Below are 12,501 nucleotides of genomic sequence, written 5' to 3'. Positions count from 1 at the left end.
CAGTTATCTGTTCCCCAGACCCTTTTCTTTTTGCTCATTTGCCTAAATTTCTGTCTACTCGATGTCATATTTCATTTAATCCAGTATTCATAACCATGGCAAAATGAACATTCATCCAGTGTTTGTGTGTGCATGGTTTGCAGCAGTTTTCATAAATAAGGATTTAATGAAAGTTGCTTGACTTTATAATTTGTAATTAAAAATCAGAGAAAAATTTCAAAAAGCAATTATAATGGGCCAAATTCTGCTCTTAGTTACGCACTATAACTCCATTGAATTCACTGAATTTACTCCAAATTGACACCTGTGAGAGAGAGCAACATTTGGACCAATAGATACAGTAGTGGTAATAATAATAATTAAAAAAACCAATGAGCTGGTAGCTATATTCCTAGCAATAATAAGTCACTCAACATTCTCATTTTAAAAACCTCATATGCCCTCGCCTTCTTTGTCAGTGGTTTTGGAAGGTTCATTATTCCATCTTTCACGGATTTCTATTTTAGAATGCTAATGAATGACCAAACACACAGTCTCAGGACCCTAAAGCAACCCTTCTAAATAGGCACATGAACACTGGAAAGGCAGCAGTCCTGTCCACCAATACTAGGGCTGGCAGGTACCCCATGCGTGTGGACTCCCTGTGAACTTTGAAGCCACAGCTGGTGTATATCAGCTTAGCTCCATTGAAGTCAATGGCAGCGACTCAGTGGAGTTACACTGAATTACAAGAGGCAAGAATTTGGCCCAGTTACCCCTACTAGGGATACACTACACCAGGGTTGTCTGTAGGACATGAACCATAGCTCCTGTATGCAAGTCCAGCCTTGGATTACTCCTTTGTAAAGATGCTCTTGAAGGCAGCCTGGGAAGCAACCTCTCTGCGGGTTCGGTAGAGAGGACAACTCCTGCCCTGTGTGGTCTCTGCTGGTCCCTGGGTCTTGGGTGGGCACTTTGTAACAAAGTGTGACTGTATTCACTGAAATAGCACCATGGAAATTGGATTGGGGACCTTCAGGGCCAAAAGCATAAACCTGAGCAAGCATAAAGGTGTAAACATGAGCAGCTAAGAGGATCTTAAAGGGATATTAAAAGAGCTGAAGGGTGCAAAATGTTTCTGGAACCATCTAGCTGGTCCCATAGGGCCTGATCCACAGCTCATTGATGTCTATGGACACTCTCACTCAAAAGTGGGCTTTGGATCAGGCCCATAACTAGCCTATACAACCTTGGAACTATATCATATTTCCCTGTCCTCCCACCTCCCTTCCCTCCTATTTGTTATACTTACTTGTTGTGTCATGCCTTAGATTAGAGTGTAAGGTCTTTGGGGCAGGGACTGTGTTTTCCTATGTGCCTCACTCAATGGGATTCAGATTCCTGAACGGGTCTTCTGAGTACTATCACATTACATCATAATATCTGAGTAAATAGCTGAGGCTTTACCCTACTCCCAGAGAGGCTGCAAGGTGGCAGATGACAGTGCAGTATACTCAGCCCACAGGAATTGCCAGCTTCTTACACAGTGTGGTGGGAGGAACTTGATGGCTGGAACAATTGTTTATCTTATGACTTTGCCTGGCTGAATGGAACAATACAGATTCCAGTAAGAAACTTACAGTGCTTCTTGTGTGGGACAATTATCACTCCAGTGGTTCTCAGCCTTTTCCATATCATCCCTCCTCCATCTTAAGACCCCTCTCCCTTCCATCTAGGGACTCCCCTCTTATTTAACAGGTTTCAGAGGAACAGCCGTGTTAGTCTGTATTCGCAAAAAGAAAAGGAGTACTTGTGGCACCTTAGAGACTAACCAATTTATTTGAGCATGAGCTTTCGTGAGCTACAGCTCACTTCATCAGATGTATGCCGTGGAAACTGCAGCAGACTTTATATACACACAGAGAATATGAAACAATACCTCCTCCCACCCCACTGTCCTGCTGGTAATAGCTTATCTAAAGTGATCAACAGGTGGGCCATTTCCAGCACAAATCCAGGTTTTCTCACCCTCCACCCCCCCACACAAATTCACTCTCCTGCTGGTGCTAGCCCATCCAAAGTGACAACTCTTTACATAATCAAGTTGGGCTATTTCCTGCATAGATCCAGGTTTTCTCACATCCCCCCCACCCCCATACACACACAAACTCACTCTCCTGCTGGTAATAGCTCATCTAAACTGGAAATGGCCCACCTGTTGATCACTTTAGATAAGCTATTACCAGCAGGACAGTGGGGTGGGAGGAGGTATTGTTTCATATTCTCTGTGTGTATATAAAGTCTGCTGCAGTTTCCACGGTATGCATCCGATGAAGTGAGCTGTAGCTCACGAAAGCTCATGCTCAAATAAATTGGTTAGTCTCTAAGGTGCCACAAGTACTCCTTTCCCTCTTATTTAACTATATGATAAGGGAAGGCTGGTTGCCGGTCCCTGACTCTTGGTCACAACACCCCTGTTGAGAATTCCTGCACTACTCAGATTACCTACAGAATTAGAGAAGTGGTGCAGGCTGGCAGCCAAATCTTCACAACATCTGGGGCTCTGACACCTGCCAATATCCCGATAATTATTGCTTTAGTTCTCTCCTCTGTTACACTGACATCACCACCCTTAAACTGGTGTTACAGAGAGCAGGATTTAATTCAATGCCTGGAAAGGCAGTGACCCATTTGGAGAGGATTTTATTAAATAAAGTCCTACCTACCATCCTAGCAACATCAAATAGTTCTAACTATAATATTTTGCTGCTTAACTCCTCTGGTTAAGGAAGAAAGGATGGTCTTGTGACTAGCAGGTTTAGGAGCCAAGAGATGTTTCATCCTCTCTTCCTTTAACCCCTAATTAGCTTATATTTTGAAACAAAAAGTCATTTCAAACTGGAAAACCAAACTATTTCAATTTTAAAATGACAAATCATTTTGTTTTGACAACTTTGAAACTTTTGTTTTACTTTTTTTAAATGTTGAGTTTGTGGAACCTGACCCTGTTTTGCAATTTTGGTTTCGAAGAATCAACATTTTTCAATGAAAAGAACAATTTGTTGAAAAATTCTCAGCTGGCTCAACTACAGAGGTCACAGTAATTATGTAACTCATAGGAGCGTTGTGAAACTTGCTTCAGGGCTGTAAAGTGCTTTGCGATGCTTAGATGGTGAGTCTATGGATGTGTCAAGTATTATTAATAATCTCAGAATCCATAACTCTTATTTTCCTCTAAAGAGTTAGCCCTTCCAAATTATTGATACATAAGATTTTTTGGTATCTTTTGAACCCTGTGATTGAAACAACCGTAGGGACACTGCTTCAGCTGCTGTAAATTTTCATAGCTCCAGGAACATCAGCAGATGTTCTGGCCCCAGCTGAGGATTTGATGGCTCATTTTTAGCTTTGTCTTCTATTCCTAGTTGGTACTGCAGCAAAACCTCTCCTTTAATGTTTATAGCTAATGAACTAAAACAATTTCATTTCCTATAGCCTGCAGTTTCATCAAATGGGGTGGAATCAAACCCAGCACAATGCTTAAAATCAAAGCTTAGAAGCATGCAGTGGTTGGATGGCTCAGGGGACTGCAAAGAGTCTAGAGAGTCCTTTGTGAGATAAAACCAGGTTGATAGTGCCTGTAACTGAATGTTCAACTGAAAAAATATATATAGTTCTGTTTTGAGCCCTGCAAAAAGGAAAACATTATTGCCGAGTGGATAGAGCCCTGGGTTATTGCAGAGGAGACTGGAGTTAAATTCCTGGTTTTAGTGCTGGGTGATTGTTAGAAAGTCACATCACTCCCCGTGCCTCAGTTTCCCTTTGTGTAAATAAGCATTATGATACAGACCTCCACTGTAAAGAGCTTTGAGAACTGATGAAAAGCACTAGATAAGAAGTCAGTATTATTAATAATTGGGGAGGGAGGTGAAATTGTGTTCCTGTTTCTCAGCCAGCTCCTGGGTTAAATCCTCACCTGATGAAATTCAGTGACAATGTTCTCATTGACTTCAGTGGAACCAGGATTTCACCCCAGGTGTAATGTCCAGGAGTCAGGCTGGTCAAAGGGAAGCACCAATCAGCAGTCAGAGTTCACGCAAGGGGTCCGATTGGCAGGGGATCAAATCCTAGGGAAAATATGGTAAGGCCCCTAGTGCAGTCAGATGAGGTGGCAGGGCAGGAAGACAGGGTCAATGCATCCAAGTACTATCTAGCAGGTGACTTGCTGCTCAGACAAGAACAGTACTGATGTAGGAAGTTTACATGTAGTCACCAACCAATCTGGGTCAAGACCATTCTGCCAGTCAGGGAAGCAGGTTGCGGAACCCAGGAAGCTGGCCCTCTCAAGTCCGTGAATTCCCTGGTACTCTAATGCATTGGTGTGGTAGGACAGCCAAAAACCCAGCCCACCTCGGTGTGAGATGAGAGTTTGAGACCTGTGTAGAGACGCCTTCTCTCTATTGAAGATTGAATCTGGAACCTGTAGAGCTGAAAGCGTAACTCTTTATAGTTTGAGCTAAATGCCAAAGTCCTCCCATATAGTAATAGTGGCCAACCCAATCTCTGAATGAAGCACAATAGGCCATATGTAACACATGCTGAACAGTGGGATATACAGGCATTCATTATCACAATCAGCACTTACCTTTACTGACAGTCTGATGAGGGGGCCTGGAGTCTAAAGAGCTCTACAGTATTTTTGCTCAGTGTATATAAATCCTTAGTGGTCTGTGCACAAAGTTAGGAGACAGGAACTCCCGCATTCCAGTACTAGCTCTTAAATTGAATACTTTGTTCTATTACATACATTTAGTACTCTTAACTTGTGTAATAATTAAAAGGTAATTATGAAAAAAGTAAATAAATCATAGTTATAACTGAGACAACACAGAGTTTCTGATAAATTTAGGAGTACAAATGAGTGGCATACATTTTAATGAGGTACCCTAAAGCAGCATTGGCCTGCTAAACCCAGGGTTGTGAGTTCAATCCTTGAGGGCGCCATTTAGGGATCTGAGGCAAAAATTGGGGATTGATCCTGCTTTGAGCAGGGGGGACTAGATGACCTCCTGAGGTCCCTTCCAACCCTGATATTCTATGATTCTATGATGCTATGTCATATGCATTTACACTCTTCCTACTTGCCTGTCATCTTAGTTTCAATTGGACAAGTTATTATTCACATCTTTCCTAAAAATTGTTGTTAATAATAACGAAAAGCATTGCCCAGCAGAATTATCCAATCCTGCCCTGAGAGAGCTGCATTTTAGTGACAGCTGAACTGAAATAATCTTTTTATATATCCTCTAGGCTGAAATAACCCGCGAACGTATCTTTTATACTGTGATGAGCACTCTGGGATCCTTCAGAATAACAGGTGCTAATGTAAGTTACAGTATAATATTCATAGCGACAAAACAGTAGCACTAACATTTACCCCAGTTGTAAGTAGATGAGAGGTGATTAGAATACACTGTAATAATGCTTTGAAACTTGCAATAGTGATAAGAAAAAATTCCTACCAGGCATTTGGAATTAAAGATATTAATCTAATCCTCTTTCCTATTGCTTTCTCATATTTTAAGTGCCAGATGCTCTGGTCTACCAAATTCACTTTCTGCTGGTTACGCCGTGTAAACGGAACTTAAAATGTCAGAGATCAGAACTGGGAATTCCTCCTGTGCAGGGGAATTCGCCACTGGCATAAAGCTAGTTCTGCCACAGCCTGTGCATATCTGCTGTATGAGGACTGGAGGAGGAGGCATGTTGGAGATGGGGCGTCGGCAGAGAAAGGCATTGTTCTGCATGACTCCTCACAACCTGTGAGTCCCACTGGGATCTCACGCCAGTGACGTACGTTAAACACTTTCACTTTTAGGTGTTGGCACTTAAAGGTGAAAATGTGACTTCTAAAAATGAAAAGTAACTCTTTTATAAAGCAAAATATTACTTTCTCTCTTTGTAATTCCTCCCCCCGCCCCATACACACTTTTCAAGGGGATAAAAGTAAAAAAGTGGAGGCAGGTGGGTATTTTTCTGCAATTTGAAATGAAATTGTTTTGAAAATATTGAGAGAGTTTTCCCCAAAAATTTTAGAAATTTTAATGTGGAAATCATTTTTTGTGTGTAAAAAAAAAAACCTGTTTTTGATGAAATCCCATTTTTCAAAACAAAAACCAACAAACACACAAAAAACCCCACTTTCCCCCAAACATTTTTCAGAGAGTTCTATTTAGCACCATTCACCCCAAGATCTTAAATGGCTTAACAAATGTTATGTAAGCCTTACAACACCCTGTGAAGTAGGCAAGTAGTAGTAAGTGTGAGTATTCTGATTGGCTGGATGGGGCGTTTGACAATGCCATGGGGGAACACCACTGGTGAGAAAGTAATTAAAGGAGCACAGGGTGAACCAAGTAGAGCCTGGTCATCATGGAAAGACCCTGTAGCCACAACGGATGAAATGTTCAAACAGTGACGGTCACAGAACTGTCCGTGGCAAAGCACCCCTTTTAGGAGCTCTTTGGGGAAGAGCACGTGTGTGTGTCCAATTGCCCCCACCTCCATGAGCACTCCAAGGTGTGTCAATCTTGTGGAGCTGGCGCTCAACCCCCTGTCCAAGGCCTTGTGGCTGTTTCTTCCCCTCTCAGGGTCACAAGTGAAACAAACAGAACGGCCCACAGTCAGCAAATGAGGTTAAAGAAAAGCACAAAGGAAACGAATGAAGCTGCCTATAGGTTTTCTGTCAGGATGGTGGGCTCTTTTACATCAGAGGGCCTTGGAAGTATCAAAGTTCACTGGGTCTCCAGTTCAAGTCTCAGTCTCCTTCTCAGACTTGGGGGGAATCTCCCTCTGTCTTCCTTTTGCAAGGGCAGAGGCTCTGTGGGCTGTCAGACCTCTCTCTGGGAAGGTCAACAGCCTGCTCCCTTCCCAGGATTACCCCACCTGATTCTGAGTGGAGTTCTCTCTTTCTATCTTCTCCAACCCTGGCATGGTTTACAGGTGCAGAGGGGCAAGGCCACTCCAGGCCAAAGCATCACCTTAGCCCCTGCATGCTGCTGTGGGGTTTCTATGTCCCGTCACAGTGCCTAAATCCCCTTTTCAAAAGGGACTTAGGAGTGTAGGTGCCTTGAAAGTCAATGAAAGTTAAACTCCTAAATCATTCTGGGGGGAAAAAATAGGACTTAGGCTCCTAAATCACTTAGCCATATTTAAAAATGTTACCCAATGTACCTTTGTAACCCTATCCCTGCCTGAAGTAATCCATGCAGGAACCAGAGCCAGACAGAATATGGATAAATTGGTCTTCCTGTGTTAACATGAAACCATTTTGGGGAGGAGGGGGTACAGAAGCAAAGAATGTCAGGATTTGGCCCTCTAAAGTGTGCATTTATTTGTGATTATCTGTATATTTCTACAGACCCCTGTGTATAGAGATACAAAGTTTGGTAGCATTTGTTTGCATCTACTCAACTTTCTGCAGAGCTAGTCTCATCTCCTATCCAATATAAAACTGTCAGTTTGTCTGTTACGCTAGGATACCATTTATTTTTCCACTTGTGCATGGTTAAATCATGAATGATTTTCAAACAGCCTTTAAGTCTCGCTTTCTCCAGTTCTTTGGATTCACAGATCCTGTGTTGGGAATGGCCCAGGAAAACCTTTTCATTCTAAAACAATTTTCATCCCTTGCCATTAAACGATGATTCCTTTCAGAGGTATGCAGACAAAGAGAAGTTAAGAGATAAAGTTTCTCATTTGCCAGAGCCCAAGTACAATACACCTTATGCTGACTCCAACAAGGCTTTTAATAAAGCTTGGTGGGATTAGAAAAGGGGTAAAAAAGAAGTCTGATTATATCAGAATTGATTAAGTCTGCTGTAATACTCATTCTCCATTGACAGGGTTTAAAACAAAGTCTAAGAGCTTTTAATAAGTCAGACCTTAAAATTGCAGCTGTTCCTTGACTTTTTACACAAAATGCAAAAAAATATGGCAGGAGAAAAAATGCAAGTTATTAAAGCCATTATTTTGGCATTTTTATCACTGTATAAAGCACGGCTTGGGTTTCTTAATATTCCTGATCTATACTTCTCCCCCCGTTTGCATTCTCAAATGTAGGTCAGCCTTTCAAAGTGAGGTTGGTAATTCTATTCAGAGGCTGAGTGCTATTTAACTCGCATTTTCACAGGAGGCACGAGGTGTTTCATTGTTGTCCGGAACGTGACAGTACAATGCACCTCTCATAAAAAAATACATTTTTTCATATAATGAAACTCAAATTCCCAGGGTGTGGTGGTGGGGGACGGAAACAAATCCTCGCCCCAAAACCGCAAGCAACTCAGAAGCCTCCCTTTCATCCAACCATTTGATTTTGAATGATGGACAAATGAAGGGGATTTGACAGTTGCATAAAAGCTGGTCCCCATTCTCAATAGAGCATTCATTTAAAAACATTTACCAATGTGATTTACCACGTAGGACTACCTTCCCCCACTATTTATTGCAGGAACATAGGAAAGGCCAGACCAGCTCAGGTCAGTGGTCCATTCAGCCTGATATCCTGTCTCCAGTGACCACTACCAAGTGCTTCAGGGTGCTAAGGCCTACCTGTTGGGCAATTAGGAGAGGGTTGTCGGATAGGCAGAAATTTCTTTCTACTTGCCATCAGTGAGAAAATTGACTGACACCCTGATGCATGTTGGACAGGTCCTATTTTTTAAAAAACATAAATACCACGGGTCTGATTCAAAGGCTACTGAAGTGAATGGGACTCCAATAGTCACTGAATAGAGCCCTAAGCTAAATGAGTTGCTGTGTGCTCGCTCTTTCTCTTCCATTTTTCTTCACTCCCTCTCCCTCCTCCCCCCCTCTCTGCTGGGCCCCCATGGTATCTAAGTACCAGTTCTACATTTGCTGAAGCAGTAGAAACAGCATCAGCTTTGGGACCCTCTTTGTGGTAACTGCGGCACGAGTGTCTTCCTTGAAGTAGCCCTAGTGGTGTTTACTTCCTTTCCATTCTGTTCTTCCCGGAAGCTCTCGGAATCAATGGAGCTGGAAAGCATATCCCTGTCTTCCTCCGACAGTGTTTATAGTGTTTGGATGTTGGCAGACATGGTTTTAATCTTTCGAATGCAGGGATGGCCAAAGCGCTGGTGAGGGGCATGGCCAAATGTGCCCCACAGAGTTTTGTAATGTGGCTGCCCTCATCTAGACAACCCTGATAAAGCCCGTAGGGAATAACCTGAGGGCACTTGGATCACAATGGAGCAGCACATACTGCTGTGTGTAGTCTCTGTAGGATGCACCTTCATACTAAGGGTGCAAGTGGCTGCAATTTGCTCCATTTATGTAATGTTTGTGCAGTCCTGGCAAGTTACCAATCAGTTTGGTCCTAATTAGGGCAAAGGTCTAGAACCCCCACTTTGTGGCATGGTTGCAAAGTCCCAGTTAAAAAATAAAAATTGATCTGAGTGCCTGTTTCCTTCACATGCTCTAATATAACTCTCTGCAATGCAGGTCCATGGAGCATTTATTGGGGTGATGGCCCATTATTGCCAGAACTTAAAAGGATGCTATCTACCAACCTCAACTGCAATCAGTTGGTCCTTAGATGATGTATCCTTAACTATGTGTGTACACATTTCCCATTAACTTGAATAGGGGCTATACATTGAGAACAGAGGTTATTTAGCCTACTAATGTCTCATTCTAGAATAGTCAAGTGGTTAAGGCATTATCCCCCAATGGGTGTGAGCCTCTGGGTTTGAATCCCACTTCTGGTAGAGTGTACTGTTTCTCTTTGACCAACTGGTACAAAAATTCTGACTGCTGCTTCTCCTTTCTGTCTTAGATGCTTTAGACACAACAAATCCTGAATCTTGGCTGGGGATTAGACTAGCTGACCCTTGTAGTCCCTTCTAACCCTATGATTTACACTGATATTCTCTTGCCAGTCCATGTAAGATTTGGCTTTTTATATTGAATCCTTTAGGAGATACTCATTGCCCCTAAACACTATGGTGACTAGACACACTGTGAGTACACAGGGCAACTTTCTCTGCTGGTGTAACTCCACCAACGTCAACAAAACAATTTGGTCCATCGAGAGAGAGGATGAAACAAAAATCAGCCCTAGTGTCAGGACATGTATCTCCATAAACAACAGAGAAGTTATGCCTGCTTATGTGAGGGTTGATTTTTGATAATAGTTGGGGGAGCGGGGCAATAATGTGACCTGTTTCCTCCTGAGGCAATAGTGCAATTTTAGTGTGAGTTGGTTTCTTATGTCTGCGCCATTAGCAGTCAGTTGGTGTCCTGACATACAGCAAAGCTCACTTTTCATCTAGGGTCATCCAGGGCAATGGGCTAGAAAAACCTCTGTGACAATTCCAGGAAAAGTAATGGGAAAACACTCCAGGTCATAAAAAAGGGAAAGGGGGAGGTTGTGGGGGAAGAAAAACCAATAAGAAAATACTTACTGTACCAAAGTGGCAGCATGGGGAGGTGAAGTGAGTCAGGGGGAAGGTGAGGATTTTCTTACCACAAACATTTTTCATCTGTCCCTCTCTCTACATACAAATAGGCTTGTGTGTCTCTATAACACAGGAGTTCACAGCTCACATTGCACAGCAACCACAGTCACTGGGATCTCATGGCAACCCAAGGGATGGACTTCAATCCACCTACTCTGAAAGCCCAGGCCCCTACTACTTGCACTGGTGGATGATGTTCAGCTGTGAGAGACATAAGGCGTCGGATTTATAGACTGTTCAACACTCACTGAAGTCACTGGTTAAACCCTATTTGCCACAGGCAGTCTCAGAATGAAGACCACTAATCCTGGCTGAATTTAGCCCAGGATACGTAAAGTCCTCTCCCCATTGCCTGTGAACACTGTATTGATTGTAGTTTCTCTGCTAGATAGTCAGCAGGTTGTGACGAGCTCAGAGAATTCAGAGGGGAAAATCATCTTTGCTGGACGTTTTTCCCTTCCAGGAAATGCACATTGAAACATACCATCCCCTCTATCTCCAGGAGAGAAACTGTTATCTGGGGGAGGGATCATTTACCCAAACCTATCCTGTCTGGACATTGAACTCCAATGGCCAGATTTTCACCATTTTGCAATTAAGTTGCAGCCACACAAACGTAAAAGCATTACCACAATAGTCGTTGCACAACTGCAGGTGCAAGGTGTGCACTCGTGAATGCAGTCAGGTACTATTTGCAAGGCTGCTTAGAAGGGTAGTTGCCACAGCATGAGAGGGCTGGCAATTCTGTGCCACAGGGCATTGGCTCTGCCTCCGCAAGTAGTTCCGATTTGCACAAATTCCTGTTTGCATGTGCACTTCCTCATTATGTAGGTGAAAATGTGTGATTTGCTCAAGCCTTCTTAAGTAGCAAGCTTGGAGAATCGAGGATGACTTTTTTTTCATAATATAGTTGACTTTTCCAACCTGATTTAGCTGAAGTTGGAGGGGAAAGGAATGTCAGTGGTTAAGTCTATTACAAGTCCGGGAGTAACAGAAAGAAGCAGCTCAGTAGCTTGACCTTCAGGCAAGCAAGTAAAAGTTGTCTTGCAGTTTCAGTTTGGCATATCCACTACAGGTGTCTATTAAAGAGTTGACTAACCCTCCAGAGGGAAAGATGTGATGAAGAGAGCGGGCAGGCTGGAGATCAAGAACTGTTGGATTCACAAAGCCTCTGACTGCAACAGATGGCACTTGAGGTCTGTTGCATGACCTCTTGTTCTGTCAGTGAGACTGGAAATCCCAACTGTGATTAGCAGCAAGTTCCTTAGTCATCTTTAATAAACACTTGCTCCCTAGGGAGAACATAATACCTGAGAAACTGACGTTGTAGAGCTGACCTATCTGGACAGGTCCAAATTATTATCCTTCATCTTCTCCCCCAATTATTTCACATTGCATGGATCTTATTTCCTGGTCCTACCCTGACCCTTAGCACAACCCTTAGCCATTAGCACAATAATGATGTACTTAAAGGCCTAAAGACTACAACATGGAGAAAAGTCAATTATAACTGAAGAAAAGTTTCAAGGAGAAGGGGAAGGCATGGATATTTTTGCTTTACCGTTCACCTATCAGAAAAATCTACAGAGCAAAGAATGCTGCAAGCAGTGGAATCACACCAAAAACATTTCAGTGGTGAACACTGATCTAAGGCTGAGTGGTTCTATCTCCATTTCTGTAATTTCAGACTTCATTTCAGCTATGTTATTCCTCCTCCACCTGACTATGTTTTTGTATTTTTCCCCTGTCTCTTCTCTGAAGAGGTGATTGTTGTGAATAGCGGAGAAGGTTGAGTGCCTAACTGAAATAAAGGAAAATTAGTTTTTAAGGATAGTAAATTGGATGGAATAGGACCCTGAAGGATAACAAGCTGGCAATAATTCAGTGTACTCTTCCTGTGCTGCTCTTGTTTATTAAATATTCTTATTGACTTCTGCTTCTTAGTACTCTATGTTCTGTAGTGTACTAAATTACAGTAACCGAATAT

The sequence above is a fragment of the Caretta caretta genome, chromosome 2 (assembly GCF_965140235.1).
Source record: "Caretta caretta isolate rCarCar2 chromosome 2, rCarCar1.hap1, whole genome shotgun sequence".
Classification (NCBI taxonomy): Eukaryota; Metazoa; Chordata; order Testudines; family Cheloniidae; genus Caretta; species Caretta caretta.
This window is presented reverse-complemented; position numbering follows the sequence as displayed.